General features: G+C 34.9%; 1 protein-coding gene across 4 annotated transcripts in view; it reads right to left on the bottom strand.

Annotated features, from left to right (window-relative positions):
• The window catches only part of LOC136839138 (43 kDa receptor-associated protein of the synapse), a 555854-nt gene that overhangs the window by 392396 nt on the left and 145895 nt on the right, over positions 1–17563 (bottom strand). For all 4 annotated transcript variants that reach the window (XM_067104812.1, XM_067104811.1, XM_067104810.1 and 1 more), the window contains exon 2: positions 875–958. The gene's annotated coding sequence lies outside the window, so the exon portion shown is untranslated. The remainder of the gene's footprint in view (positions 1–874; positions 959–17563) is intronic.

The following is a 17563-nucleotide window of genomic DNA, read 5'->3' on the forward strand; positions in this document are numbered from 1 at the left end:
TTCCCACTATTACAGATTTACTAAATTTTACCCAAAAAATTCTAAGTCGGTAGCGTAAAAATGTCAACCAAATTTTAACATATCCTTTCTAGAACTTCCAGAAAAATAACAAAATTTTATATAGGGGAGCTTTTCAATACCTTCCCACAAGCTTTAATCTTCTTTATTTAGGAGATTACTAAACTCGAATCTTTCCCAAATCTTTTAGCATTTCTCCCACATAAACAAATAAGCAAACAGCTTGGACGAAGCTTCCGGGTCACGTTTAATATCTGTCTTGCTATAATATTCTCTGGACCATGAACCAGATTTCCTGAAAGTCTTCTTAGAATATCCTCGTTAGTTTTCAACGCTATCGGTCAACGTAATACATTTAAAATCAAACAGGACATTCTTTGCCCAGTATTCTAGTTATACAGACCGCTCTCAGTATCAATCCTTACCTTACGAAACCATATCAAGACATTCTGTTAATGTTTCAATACAATCATACAATAGAAAAGTAGAGGGAAAAACATACTCTTAAATATAAAAAGAGAACCTTGCAAATTCGTTAATGACAGTAACTAAATCAATTCTAAATAATTCAGTCAATAACAGTCTTGTGAAATTGCAAGAAAAAGACATTATAAATTAAAAGAAAAAGCATACAACTTACCAACGTTCTCATCGCGTTGTCAAAATCCATTTCATTAAAAAATTAACAGCTTTTGAATACCAATATGTAGTAAAAAAAACACACAACTAATAAAACGATACAACTGCTTACCACATTTCTCATCAAGTTTCCAAAATCCATTAAATTTTTCTCTAACTACTCCGTTGTAGAACAGAAAAGTGAAGTAAAAAGAAATCAAACAAGTTTAGGACTTACCAAAATTCTCATCACTTGATAGTCTCCACGAGAATCGCTACCACTCCAAGATGTCATATGATACATATCGCTTCCCTGGAGTATCTGGAAGTAGACAAGGATTTTGTTACTATTCTATCTTTAGTTTCCCCGACCACTGATCTGTTGCGCCTCTCTCTCTCTCTCTCTCTCTCTCTCTCTCTCTCTCTCTCTCTCTCTCTCTCTCTCACACACACACACACGCACAATTCAAGTTAGAACTTCCGCTATATTACCACCGCAATTGCTTGCTATTCTAGTTTCTCACTGGTGTCCACCTTTGCATAAAATGGTTACATTAAAAAATAAAAAAGATAAAATATGAAATTAGTAATACTCCCATATTTCAAAACACCTTCAAACTTCAGAAATCTGATTCAAAGAATACGACATCAAAGACCGTACATAGAAATGTATAACGAATGTAAACATAAAAGATGAAAAAAAATATATATTTGCCAAAACGTGAATTTTGCAGTAACAAGGAATAGGTCTATCAAATCTGAAGGAATCATTAACAACAATAAATGAAACAGCAAATATCTTACATGCTTTTAATTTGGAACTGCTAGGCCAGATAAAATATAATGGCAAAATGCACGTCCGATTAAAAGCTTTGATTACACCATTACAGAGACCACAGTTAGAGCCTGATAATTAGAGAGAGATAAACAACGAGAAGAATACTTAAATTGCAAGTTCGATCGAGCCCTGTTAAATGGGGAACCCGACTCAATAGTCAGCTCGGATTATCTTATAATCAGAGAGGCCACATCCTGTTGGGAATTAAATGAAAAAAGGACAGGTCATTCTTGGGAGCATATCATCTCAGGAAATAAGATGTTATATTTTGATTGTATCTCATCCATTCTTCAACAGCATTCTCTTTCCCGCACGAAATAAAAAATATATAAAAGCTGTTATGAAACAAAGAAGGGGCACCACACTAATGGTAAGACAAACAGATAAAAAAAAGGACTAATATGGGAAAGGGGCCATTAAGAAAGTGCCGTAAGGAAGCTGAAAAGCATTTCCTAGAAAATACAAAGCGAGAAGGCTTCCAGTTCCGAAATAATATAAAAGACCATTCAGTTTTACAGTTATACGGACTCTCTAAAAAATAATCATGTAATGAGAACCTAAAAAAAAGAAAAAAAAATATTAAAAAAATAGGGTTGTTTTTTCTTTTCTTTTTTTTTTGAATGAAGATGGACATAATAAGAGAAAGTAAAAAATATTACAGCCTCAAAACTCAGAAATAGCGTTGAAGCGAGAGTGGGGGAAATAGTCTTATTTTCTATACCAAGCCCGAGAGAACGAGCAACCTAATATCCTTACCTACACCAGGAAGATTTAAAATTAGGGAACCTAGTGATTGACAGATTGATTTCCGTAAATTACTGTCACAACAGTGTGTGCCATGCAGTTTAGAACCTGACGTTATGTAGCATCGAAAATGTAGCTTTATATACCAGAAGTACTCTTGGCATCGAGTTGAGTAACGCAAGTGCACTGAAGTTTGAATCAGAGAAACTAAAAAGAAAGCCACAGTAATATTATAAGAGCAGCAAAGCCAGATTTCCGTGTGCACAAAGCAACAATACAATATGCAAAACCTTGTCTTGGGTTCATATATTGAACCTGCCACCTTTCGCCGTTTCCCTGCAAAGAAATATAAAAGAAAAGTACCACTTCTAAAAATTATTTCTAAGGCACCCACGGATAAATCAGACAAATGTACAAAATTATCAACACAGGAAAGAATCCAAAGAACAAACAGGCCAAAACAATCAAGAAATCCAAAACGGACGAGAAGTCTTAAGACGATGGTTTCGGAGAGAGCGGAGGAACCTAACTTGGCAGCGACCGACAGATGCTTAACAGACAGCTGTTAACAGTGGCAAATAGGTGCTGGGAGCCTTAGACAGATAACGACACCTGCTGGCAGCAGACAAGGACGAGGTCTCAGGTTTTCTTATTGGCTGGATTTTCGCTGTGATACAATGACAACCGAGAGATTCGCAGAACGATATTAGTAATGTGTATTTTATGCGGGAAGGATGGAAACTACGAGAAATGCGTATCAACTCATGGCTCATATACCCCTTGAATACTGAATAATTGTGACGGAGAAATAAAGATATATTGAGTGAATATCATGCTGATGATTGGCTAAGGCAGATTAAGTGGATTTCGTGACTCAGAAATGGCGGCTGCCAAAGGAATGACTGTGACTGAGAACTGGCAATTATAAGAGACTTGACAGAAGGAAAGAACATGTTCATATTTAATATTTTACTTGAGGAAGGAGGAAATTCTTTTTGTTATCTTCAGACGGTTTTTCCGAGATGTTTGGAACTTAGTACAAATCAGTGAAAACTCGACAAAATAAGGTACAGAATGCGTTATTAACATTTATGAAATTACCTAGATATCCAAAAATAGGCTGTTACGTGTATCCTCTCACTCTACGGGGAAGGGTCATCACTCTATGGGGAAGGATTAAGAGCAAAACTGGGATTTTTTCCTTTCATAAAGTTCATATATTTCAACACTGGCATGAATAGTTGACCATGTTGTGATGGCCCGTTCCAAAGCTATGTGAGATCAGAGGACTTGAGATTAGGCTCATTCCCCTGAGACAGATTGAGAAAGCTCATCTCCTTTAAAAGGACGCCATGCTCCACCCCATTTGGCCAAAGTAACATATTCCAACTTTTATCCTACAACTAGGACAGTTTACATGAAGGTGGGACTCAGGCCAACGGGCCTTGAATAAGAAATCAGATCAAACTCATTTAATACAAGGCAATAACAACGGAGGAAACTTTATTCACTGACTTTTTTTTCTACCCAAAGTCAGATGGAACATTTTTTTTCTTTCTAAAGTCTGACATAAGAGATAAAAAAGGACTGAAGAAAATTATGGGTAGGGGATAACTTGTTAGATCTGATAATGCCATCTAGCTCGTTGCAATCAATAATTGATAACACCAGCATCTCTCTCTCTCTCTCTCTCTCTCTCTTATACTATTACCAAATTCATGTACATTTCCGTTATGAGCTCAAATTCCCATAATCCATCGCGAGTATCCTAAAATGATCTGAATCGGCTATTCATCATTTCACTTTTCAAGTTCTAACGCCTGAGCGGTCTTTCTAAGGGACCAGCGATTAATTAATGAGACAAGCCTACTTCAGTGTATACCCCTCTCCCTCTGACTAAAAACGTTGAGAGAGAGAGAGAGAGAGAGAGAGAGAGAGAGAGAGAGAGAGAGAGAGAGAGAGAGAATCCTTTGATAAACATTGACATATTATGCTTGTATATCTTCCAGCGAGTTAAGTCGGCGTCGATGACCAATAACTGTTGATGTTACGTTACTTAATGATATATATCAATCAGGATATCGATTCAATGACACCTTTATTTACTCAATTCGTTCCATTTATAATATTATATATATATATATATATATATATATATATATATATATATATATTATATATATATATATATATATATATATTATATATATATATATATTTGATATATATATATATATATATATATATGACACTGATTTGATCTGCTTGAATAATACATATATATATATATATATATATATAATATACATTATATATATATATACTGTATATATATATATATATATATATATATATATATATATATATATATATATATTTATTTATACTATATATATATATATATATACACACCATTTATCTTGTAACTGGTAATCCAAGACGAACTTCCTGTGCACAGCTCTTCCAAAACGTGCATGTGTGTATATAGTCGCACAGTTATCGATAAATACTGCACCTGGTTACACAACCAAAATCGTGCACTTACATAATTACAAACATACAGCACACACGCGAACGTAAACATAAACAACAAACAAAGTCGTGCACGAAGGTTTTCCAGGAAAAGTGAAGTAAATATTTCGTGTATGTGTGCGTTGCATTTTTTTTTTCTCTTTTTTTCAGCCTCCAAGGAAAACACATAGGGGAGGGGGATCGTAGACCAAGCAACATTTGGCCGCTTTCTCATTGCTGTAATCCAAAAATGAAAGGTTTTTCCCTACTTCCAGAAGACTTCTAACGGCCAGAAACAGCATCAGTGGCTGCTTCTGTGGAAATAAATCCAGACGTAAAAGTAAATGGTGGTTGAGAAAACTGGAGAAATAAATCTGTCATTGTCTGAGGATTAAATCTGCAGCGAAAAGAGAGAGAGAGAGAGAGAGAGAGAGAGAGAGAGAGAGAGAGAGAGAGAGAGAGAGAGAGAGAGAGAGAGAGAGAGAGAGAAAATTTCGAAAAAAAAGTCTGATGATCTCTTATATTTTGTCACTTCACTCTTAAAAGTGAAAAGCACAAATCTTAATAACATGGCCGTTGCCGTTGAGGTAAACTCACATATTTAGTGAGGCCCTACCAAGTACTTAAAACCAAAACAAAAAGACCCCTTGTATAGAGTTCGATAATTAATAAATTGTATATAACGTTTAACAGGTTGAAAAATCAAATTATACAAACGCAAAAATAAAAAGATATACTAACACATGGATATTGTTTTTTTGGGGGGGAATATTCAGACTTACTATAAAATTGAACAAAACATTCCTAACTACGGAATATGAAATATTCAGACCCATTACAGAATCAAAACTACTCAGCCTTACTACAAAATAGGAAACATTCAGCTTACTACAAAGAAAGCATTGACCGTTCACTACAGGACATTCAGCCGTGCTACAAGAAAGGAAATATTCGAACCATCATAAAAATTTGGAATATTCTGGCTCACAACAGAATTCGAAGTATTCAGTCATTTAGTCAAATACCAAGGCCTCGTACAATTAAAAGGAACTTGCGCATGAAATGATTTTCGACACAAACCAGCTTTCGGTGTTATTCTGTATTGAACCATAAAAGGTACACCAATCGTGAAAGGAATTAAGACTTTACTGGGGACGGATTACTTATGAATGCTAAAATAACGTGGATGTAATGCAAAACAACGGAAATAAAGGATGATTAATAAATTCGATTCCCGAGTGAGACAGAAAGCTTTACAAATTCTGTTACAGTCCATCATATCACTGTTAACCTACCGGTGAATGGTGTACCTGAGAGTTAGTCGATTGTGATGGGTTCCAGCCAGGATGAATAAGGGCATGGGGTTAGCAACCTCACAATAAAGATTCAACCCCATCCTATAAGAGTACAAGACGTCGTGTGATGGAAAATTGTGAATACACTAATGTAAAAAAAAAAAAAGCGGATCTTTTTGGGAAATACGTTTTACAAACACACTCGGCAGAACGATAAGAAGTCTTAGGAAGCCTTCATATATATGAATGAATTTCTCTCGTCTAAACGCTTTGGTCACTGAATTAATTATACCATGGAGAACTGAAGACCGACCTGACTCCTAAAATATCTTTAAAGGCGACACGTCCCGTTTACTGATTGGCAAACTGCAGGAAAAATAGACAGAAAAAAACACAAAAAACTATGGATAAATTACAAAATAAAAAATATATAAGTACACAACAAAATAAAGAAAAAACTAGACACACGATTATAAATAAAAACTAGATGTAAGGACACACTAAGAAGAAAAAAGAAAACCTAACTTACAAACCAAAAGAATAAACGACTTGACCTACAAACCAGAAGAATAAACTAGACACATTCTGTAAAACAAGGTAAGAAACGAAAACATCAAACACAGACAAATCAGAATCCAAGAACAGGCGAAAATCTTTAGCGTAATCAAGAAGTCCAAAAAACATGTGACTTGCGAAGTACCATAAGCCCTGAATACTGGGACACTACGCTAAGAAATGGACAAATATTCAAATGTGAGTTTCCAACGTATTTTGTTCAGTGTGAAGTAACGTAGAGTCATCTAATCTCCCCCCTCAGGTCAGAATGTAACAGGGGCGCCCTTGGAAGCAGCCCATTTGGAATAATCAAGATTTAGGAGGGGATGCAACGTGGCAAGAATCTTATAAAAATCGGACACATGATGCAGCGGAGGCGGATGAAGAGCGGAGAGGAACGTAGGTAGATAACCCCCCAAAAAGTAATGTTAGAAAACTGATGATAAAGTCAATACAGGTATATGAATATGTATGTACATTTATATGTACATATACATACATCCATGTATACATGCGTATATACATACATACATAAACAACGTGATGCGATAACAATAAGCGCAATGTTGTGTAACTGAAGACGATACTTAACAGCAGATTTAAATACGTACTAGAAAAAGTGCCTTGAGATATATACATATATGTGTGTGTGTGTCCCTTGAACATCCGTGAATAAAGACTTATCACAAAAATATACTTAAAGAAACTCGGAATGGTAGCTCTCCTGAAGAGACCACTTTTTGGTGAACCGGAGTGTAAGGAAAAAAAATAAGAATAAAAATAGGTGTATATCGCTGCATATATATACACACTGAGATATTTATTATACAACTTTGGCATAGTCTTTGCACCACTCCGGCTACAGCAATACGTGACAGTGTCCGTCAGGATCCCCAGGGCACCAGATAAGTTACAAAACCCAGATGTCCTTAGATGAGGACTGTGGAAGGAGATGGTGGAGATTTGGTGAAGTGAAAGCACAGGAAAGACGGGAGAAGCGGAACTTCACAGATGCCCTTTGCGTCGCATGGCGTTGAAGACAATGATGATGATGGTGATAATATGCATATCCATTAATTTATACAAATTTGCATGAGATGATACCCCCTGAATATCTTCAATATCATCTCAAAGCAAGAATAATGTCTTCTCTTAGCTAGGTTGTCAAACAGAAACAAACAGCGAATATCAAGTAGCATTGATAGATTTTATCATTTATTGGAACACTGAAATTTTTATAATAAATCGGATATGCCACTGCTTAGACGGATTAAATTTATACCAAGATAACAAATCAGAAAAATGATACATAAAATACACTTATAAAAAAATGCAGTGCATATTACGATAAACTAAAACTAGGGAAGTTGTCAGTCATGGAGAGGAAACTATATCAAGGCACCATAACCAGCGAACAAAAAAAATTGCATTTATGAGAGAGAGAGAGAGAGAGAGAGAGAGAGAGAGAGAGAGAGAGAGAGAGAGAGAGAGAGAGAGAGAGAGAAAAAAAATGCCTTTGTTGCCATACAATTTAAGACAAGCTCCCTATTGTTAACTGTCTTTCTTGGTCTCACGTCATTTAAATTAAATTTTCAATAAACATCTGTTTCTCTGTGGAGAAATTTATATATATATATATATATATATATATATATATATATATATATATATATATATATATATATATATATATATATATATATATAAATCTTACATTGTGTAGGGTAGTAGCGATATATAAGGGTATATATTGGGGGCGTCAGGTTTTTGTCTTTGATATATATTGAATATAATGTGTAAATAACCTAGAAAATATAAGTGAATATGTCTGGCCTGTTTTGTGCCTTGATATATATTGAATATACTATTTATATATAATATATATATATATATATATATATATATATATATATATATATATATATATATATATATATATATATATATATATATAAATATATATATATATAAATAAATATATATATATATATATATATATATATATATATATATATATATATTATATATATATATAGTATGTGCCCGCCTGCGTAAGGCACAGATACAGGCCAGACATATTCACTTACACTTTCTAGATTATTTACGCTTTATATTCATTATATCAGAGACAAAAGCCTGCCCCACGCCCCCCCAAACCCCATGCTCGCTCACTACCCTACACAATGTAAGTTTGTAGACACATATTTACATACATTATAGTACGTTCGCTTGTTTACGTAGAAAAGCACACGGGCATACCCGAGGAGTTTACTAAACCAAGGAGACGACGGGGGAGGGGGGGAAGGGGGCGATAACGGTGTTGCCGTCTAAGGATGCTCCACTTGTTGAATAAAAACCCTTCATAAGATTGTCATCCCCATTATCTTGGGCCTGGAAAATGGATCATAACTCCAGCGTGATGTAAGACACGAGGCTCCCTCTTCATTCTCCCATATTCTTTCGCCTCTTTTTTCCTCCCTGTATTATTTTTTACTTCAGAGAATATTTACTTAAAATTTATACATATATATATATATATATATATATATATATATATATATATATATATATATATATATATATATATATATATATATATATATATATATATATATATATATATATATATTTTTATATATATACATATATATAAATATAAATTATATTTAAGAATATATATTTATATATGAAATATGCATATATAATATATACAGTATACATATACTGTATGTATATATATATATATATATATATATATATATATATATATATATATATATATATATATATATATATATATATATAAATGCATGAAGGAATTATCCCGGAAGGTGCTAAGACTTCCGGGTTTTCTAAAATCTTTTAAGAAGAAGCTGCTAGCCTCCTGCCCTTCACTGCTGACAGTTACTAAGTACAGCGCGCCTAATTCACTGCTCAAGCCAACAGAAACACAGTGGACTTTACAAGAATAAGGACTAAATCACTTTTGTTGGTCTTATGGGATCGAACTCGGTACTCCAGCTGGCAAGGATACTCTAGCAACACTTGAAAACGACCACACATATATATACACTGTTTGTAATATACATATATATATATACATATATTTACATATACATGTATTATGTACACACACACACACACACAAACACACACACAAACACACACACACATATATATATATATATATATATATATATATATATATATATATATATATATATATATATATATATATATATATATATATATACAGAGAGAGAGAGAGAGAGAGAGCATTACATCAGGCCGAAAGGAGAACGGGGCCGTCTACGGTAATTAAGTGTCCTCAAGTGTCTCTTGGGCCGTGAGTAATTAAAGCAGCGTACTAAGTCGTCAGAGGTGATTCTATTCACTAACAACGAAAAGAATAAAAGACACAACTGCGTCCGAAAGCGAAGAAAGGATAAATAGAGAGAGAGAGAGAGAGAGAGAGAGAGAGAGAGAGTTACAAGGATTAGGATGTATCAAGGACTTTTTAGTCCATCCGAGGAGACATCATGTGCTCACTTATCTCTAGGAGCAGGTTTTACTGTTAATTCACAGTGTTCTAATGATTTTTTCTAGCTTTCTTTTGAACTCTTCCAAACTGTTGCTGTTAATAACTACTGGTGGCAGTTTATTCCATGTATCACATATCTTGTATGTGAAGAAGATGTGTTGTATCTCTTTTGAGAGAAAGAGAGAGAGAGAGAGAGAGAGAAACTTTAGTATGCCTTGTAAGATTATATAAGGGAGTTCTCAGCCAACAATGACACCGTACTTCCAGCAAACGGGGTTATTTTCCAATACTCTTTTTACGAGAACGAACCATTTTTTATGTTTAGTTAAGTCCATATTCTCCACAATTTTAAATATAAATAAACTGAATTGTGCCCAAATCACTAAAAACACCATTATGTTATTAGACAGTAAAAAAAATATTCCAACACAATTTTTCACAGGTAGCAAACACCGAATTGCTCAGAAAAAATTAGTAGTGACATTGATTGCTTTCATGGTTAAACAACCTTGACACATGGCCCGAAAAAGATAACCTAATTGATGACGTTTAATCAATTAACGAAAATAAACCAGTCAATTGGTGATCACTCTTCAAACAGTAACTATACTATAATCATTTTCAATTCGTAATCACAAATGAACCAACCTTTGATTTAATTAAGAAAAATATATAATGTAGTAGTTACATTGATGTATACCTGGCTGTGGCCACTGGTGTTTGATAGATATATATATATATATATATATATATATATATATATATATATATATATATATATATATATATATATATATATATATATATATATATATATATATATATATATATATATATGCATAATATAATGTGTGTGTGTTCTGAAGTCAATTACTGAAAAATTAATATCGTGATAATGAAGGTATTTAACATCAAGAAATAAGTTGCCTTACTGACAAAATTTAACCCAAATACTCTGAAGGTAGAAAAACATCGACAGAGAGAGAGAGAGAGAGAGAGAGAGAGAGAGAGAGAGAGAGAGAGAGAGAGAGAATGATAATATGAAGATGGAAATTGGAGTCTGAAGAAAAGTGTGCTACACCATGATGGGCCGTTATTACATTAAGGTAGCTTTTCCAAGTAAGACAGACCTTCCCCACATTGACTAGGCGACATTAAGTTTACTTTTTTCTTTAACAGTTTCGTTTTGTATTTTCTACATTTGTTCTCATTCGCTGTAAGTTCCCTACTTAATTGAAACATTAACTGTTAAACGCAATAAATTTTGCTTCTAACAAGGAACGTGTTCCAAATACATAAATATCAGAAATTAATGTCTTCATTACGTACACGTTTCGTAGAGACGGGTAATCACGCCTGTGCAATATTCTCTCTCTCTCTCTCTCTCTCTCTCTCTCTCTCTCTCTCTCTCTCTCTCTCTCTCTATAAGGTTATACTTAGCGAAGATATTCCAAACTCTTTTTATTTTTTCCTAGATCCAAATTTTTAAATAAATACGTAAACGGCAGCCAGCTAACATTTGCACATTTTGCCTGACCTAACTTGGGCGCTAGCTTACTTGTACAGTCTTCTCTCTCTCTCTCTCTCTCTCTCTCTCTCTCTCTCTCTCTCACACAAAGATGTTAGAGTGCACGGAATGAAATATTAAAGATTTATTCACTGATATGGATCATGATAAAAATACTTTCGATTTCCCTGTAACATAGAAGCCAATCGGACAGAAGCTAAGCCAAATCCGTTCATGAAATTCAGAATCAATTTCTCCAGAGAAATCAACATATGCACAGCACCTAATTCTATTATGTATACATAATGGATATGTGAATGACACATTATTTTTTATCTGGAATACCGCCTGCTTTCGGCGCCCAGGCTTCCAGTACCCGAGTTTCCAGGATTCTGGAATTATAAGTCATCCGCTTACATTATTGGCTGAGCCACTATGGGATCTTCCTTTTACAGTACAATAGCATCTTTGCAACACATTAAAGGAGATACATAAATGGTTTCCAGGAAACGTTCCCAAACATCTTTTATGATGGGAGGGACTGATGGATTGAATTTTCAAGTACAACAGTTGTCGGACGATGCGATTACCTTCCAGCTTCATTTTAATTTTTTCTTAAACTTTCGCATTCACATTAGACTCCCAGCATACTCGTCAAGAACTCGGACTAATGGTATGCCCCTACACGCCGACTGGTATAACGGAGTTATACCAAATCATTTGTCAAATAGAAAGAACATGATTGGAGTAAGTTTATACATGCATACATACATACGTGCATAACACACACACACACACACACACACACACACACACACACACATATATATATATATATATATATATATATATATATATATATATATATATATATATATATATATATATATATATATATATATATATATTATATTATATTAGGTTAGAAGCACACGTGTAAGACATATATGTATTATGTACATATGTATGCATGTATGGATATGTGCATGCATACGCAAAGGCATTTACCGCTTTCCATTTATGGATAATGATTTATCCGCCTTTAAAAGTAAAATCTCAAATAACTGGAAAAAATGGGGCCAAGGAAAATCCGAGCTTAGAATAATGATCAAAACATATGCTTTCCGAGATCCTACTCTCCCAGAAGAGACGAACAATTGGCCATTAAGCTTTGGACTTCTCGCTTCACAACGGCGCATCACAAAAGAGGAGGATAAATCACTCTCCAGGGTTTCGATACGAAGCGCTCTTAGGTGGAGGCTCGTGTCATCATTAACGTGGAAACGTAATTACGTAATATGATACACATTATCTGGCTGGCCCCTTGAGCTGATAATGATGTAGAGGTTCACAGCTGCTAATGAGTCCACGGAGCCAGACATCGAAGGGAGTCTGAGAAAGAGTATCAATTCGACCAACAGCGCTTTTCTTCAAGATTCTCCACATACATAAATCACCAGGGTAGGACCGATAATGCTAAAACTGCGAATAAATATGATCACTTTTATTTTTTCTCTTTTTCTCCTCATTTTCATAGTAAATTAAAAAAAAATAAAAAACCACATGCCTTATGTGTATCGTTTCTCCTCCATCCTCCAGTTACAAAGCCTATTTGTTAAAGGTTAAATCCATACCTGCGTGCGAACACCTACAAGATTATGATGGTCGGTTTTTTTATAAACAATGAATGATTCTGTGCATACAGAAGAGGATATTCACTGGAATCTGGGAGTTTCTTGGGAACGCGCTCCAAAGTAAGTATATTTCTCTCTCTCTCTCTCTCTCTCTCTCTCTCTCTCTCTCTCTCTCTCTCTCTCTCTCTTTCTCCTTTTCCTGTTAAGATAGTTGCTTCAGTTATATTGCCCAGCATTTTTTACATTTTATATTTAACCCCTTCTCACACCCTCTTCCTATCGAGGCTGTAGTTGGACTTAAAGGGCACCGAGAGTGTTGCTTTTCATCTTAGCGACCTCGAAAACTATGGATTAGACACTAATATCTGTCGTTTTCTGTTATTTTCACATGACACTCCCTTCCCACCCCAACCCCCTTTCGTGCCAGTGATGTCTTACCGTACAGTATTCTTTTCCAGACAGCAAATCACAATGTATACCGAAATGAGGTATGATAAATTTGTAGTTTTTTTTTTTTAGTTACTAAGTCTACAGGCAGAACCAGCCCCGTTTCAGGGAAACCCTTTCCACCCCCACCCCCTTTGGTGCCCTTTGGTTCTATCGATGTTTTACCCCTACAGTACTTTTCCAGAAAGTAAGTCATATGTATACAAAGTCTGGTTGAAATTGCTCAATGCATTTCAGAGTTATGCTGGAACACACACACACATACATACAAACATACATACATACATTTATATAATATATATATATATATATATATATATATATATATATATATATATATATATATATTATATTATATATATATATATATATATATATATATATATATATATATATATATATATATATATATATATATATATATACTGTATAATACAGAATTGTATATCACTGACTCCAGGTAAAGGCTGGGACTTCTATTCCACGGCTTATACCTGTTTACAGCAAACTGCACTTTAGACGTTGAACTCTTCAACGGAAATTTCTATCACTCTTTTACCTTTTCTGATACTTTCTGTTTATCAGCTTCAATGTGCTCTTTCCCAGCCCAGGAACCTCAAGCCGTGTATACAAATAAACAAAGAGACAAGTTAATACACACACACAAGCACAAGCACACGGTAAGTAAACAGAAGCAAAAGCAAGCTCCGTTGCTCTCCCACCCCTCCTCCGATCTCATTTCATGCAGTTCCATTTCTACCCCTTTTAATCAATATCGCTTCGTCCTTTCATCTTTATATTCCTTCTGGCTTTTTATGCTCTCTCATCTCCATTACACACTACACACACTCGCACATCAGCGCTCTCTCTCTCTCTCTCTCTCTCTCTCTCTCTCTCTCTCTCTCTCTCTCTCTCTCTCTCTCTCTCTCTCTCTCTCTCTATTCTTGGCTTTTTCAATTTTTATCCCTGTAACATACGCGCCCATCTCTAAATCAGTGTATGTGTGTGTGTGTGTGTGTGTGTGTGTGTGTGTGTGTGTGTGTGTGTGTGTGTGTGTGCAATGGAAAGCGAGGCACTGCGGAACATATCATTTCCTGAAATATGATTCAAAAACTTGGGGTAGTGTTTTCCTTTTTATGTCAGAGTAAAATGGTCGAAAGTCTCTTAACTACAAAATAACGAACACTGCGGCTGCTCCTGGTATCATTTCATTCACAATAGGAGAGAGAGAGAGAGAGAGAGAGAGAGAGAGAGAGAGAGAGAGAGAGAGAGAGAGAGAGAGTCTTTTATCTCGTCCGATTTATCATCAAATTTCGTTCCAATGTAGTATTCTTTAAATAAGAACGAGAAATTTGCACTTTGTTTCTTTCTCGTAGAATTTACTTTTCATATTTTGTCTAACCTCGACCTCTTAATCTGTATATTGTATACTTGGGAGGATTTTTTCCTGTCAATTTTATTGTTGTCGCGTAATTTCATAACATATGCTTCTGAATATCAACGACAACTTTCCCTATGGTTTGGGACCAAAACCGAAATTAAGGATCAAGATGACCCAAAAATTTTTTCACTGACCTAACAGGAACCATACAAGAAACTTTTCTGTAACATAACAAACAATGAGAAGTTTTTTGTGAAGCAACATGCGCTTTACTTAGCATTTTCCAAGGAGGCAGAATCCTTTCCGTAGACGGTATTACAATGAGGCAAAAACACTTCATTATGTAATTTACGGCAAAGCTATTTTCAATCAAAACTAGTGTTTTATTAAAGACTTAAGCTAATGATCCACCTGATCTTGAGAATGTATTGTTCCCATACTAAGTCAGACCTGTGTTCTAGTTCTCCTTAATTTTCGTGAAGTCTACCAATAACCACCGTATGCAAATGAGGTATCATTAACCTTGGTAATTTCGACGCCAGCATAAAGTAGAAAACAGTCATTCAACTGCAAGTATACAAGTAATCAGCAAATTTCTCTAAAATTCTAAAATACAAATATAAACTCACTTCCAATGAACAGCAGAAAAAACAGCACATGAAAGCCTCCACGAAAAATGTCCACAGGTAAGAATAGTATATGAAAGGCTCTTCCCTTGCCCTTGTAATGCATCTGGTTCATGGCTGGAGCATAATGCTTTCATATCAGATTAAACTGAAAAGCTCTTAAAGAAAAAGAAGAAAAAAATTCTTGTCCCCTGACGCTGCGTTTAGACAGGGACCCTAAAATGGAACAAGACGAAATGATCTCTCCTCCACAGAATCTCTTTATAAGAGATGGGGTGACTCCATTTTTGTATTACTGAATCCTGTTTGTAATGTACTGGACACTACTTTTAGAAACGTGAAAACTGCATTACAAACGCTACCTGAAAATTCTCTGTAGAGTTAAGATTAATGCTTATAATATAGGTGAGATTTTAGACATCTTCACACTGTAATCCTAAAAAATATTGTCCCGTTTTGGTTTTTATTTAATATCTTTCTCTTCCAGAAGAGCAATACATAAGAGGTTTCACAAACTCACTAATAGCATTTAAAAAGTCTACAGCGCAAAGTAGAATAAAATTCTCAGTGATGCACAGAAAAAACATCTAAATAAAAAAGTGAAAGGAAACTGAAAAAACGAATTTCCAAGTAACTCTCCATCTCACTCAAATCACAATGAACATAATACGTAACTACATGCATCCTAAGCTTTGAGCATATTCTGTAGCCTACTATAAAGATGCCTTGTGTGTGTGTGTGTGTGTGTGTGTGTGTGTGTGTGTGTGTGTGTGTGTGTGTCTGAAGGCATCTTCATGGGAGGCTACAAAATTCGTTGAAAGCTTAGGACGTATGCACTGTTGAATACAAGTTTTATTTTCATGGCCGGCTAAAAGCCAGAGAAGGAGTCAATTAATTAAGATACATGAAGCATTACTATTACCAAAAAAAAAATAACCAATACAAATGACGAGAAAAAATGTGAGCTTTAATAATGCGACGGGACGCCAAAAAAAAATTAATATTTCCGCTGCCTCTACACTGTTTCAAGCTACGAGACCACGTTTGTATTCATAACGTGTCGTATTTACATTTAATCATCCATGAAACGTAACGATGCTCGAAAGCTTTATGTCACAAGTGAACCGAAATGCATAGCAAAATTTGTATTGGAATCAGTTCTGGAAAAAAAAACGACAGAATAGGAAACGACAGGGCTGCGCATGGAAATTCCTCCATTAAACAACAGTTTGCGGGGTGAAATATGTCGTGGACAATAACGGGTTAAAAATCACTGATGCGATATGGGAACTGGAAAGAAATATCATCAATATCCCCTCCGGTCCTCTCAATTATTAGTTACAGAGTCTGGACATTCTAGTAATACAGCTCATATGACCTTTTATGAAACCACTCGCAGGATTCTGAAATGAAGAATATCGCTTTTTTCAGAGAGAGATAATGGAAAGGCCGCCCTAATACCCCATACCTAGTCCAGACCTAACGTGAAAAAATAAACTTCTAGGGATCATTTTAATACTGGGCTCAGTATTATGGGAAATAATCGGTCATCGAACCAACCAATCCGAGGACTGCTGATCACCACAGGGTAAATGAAAAAAAGTATTTGAAAGGAAGAAAAACAAAAAATACAGACAAACCCGAAACGTTAACTTCACATTCTCTATCCCTTAATTTTCATTTTTACTGGCAAGCGCTTACGGAGAAAATAGAGTACAAATATCGAAGAGCAAAGAGTAAACAATGACGAAAATCTATCTATGGGACACAAAGAACTATGAAACATGAAAGTATCATACATGAAAAATCATAACACATGAAAAAATAAATCAATAAATCCCAGTTGGA

This window comes from Macrobrachium rosenbergii, chromosome 6 (genome assembly GCF_040412425.1).
Source record: "Macrobrachium rosenbergii isolate ZJJX-2024 chromosome 6, ASM4041242v1, whole genome shotgun sequence".
Classification (NCBI taxonomy): domain Eukaryota; kingdom Metazoa; phylum Arthropoda; class Malacostraca; order Decapoda; family Palaemonidae; genus Macrobrachium; species Macrobrachium rosenbergii.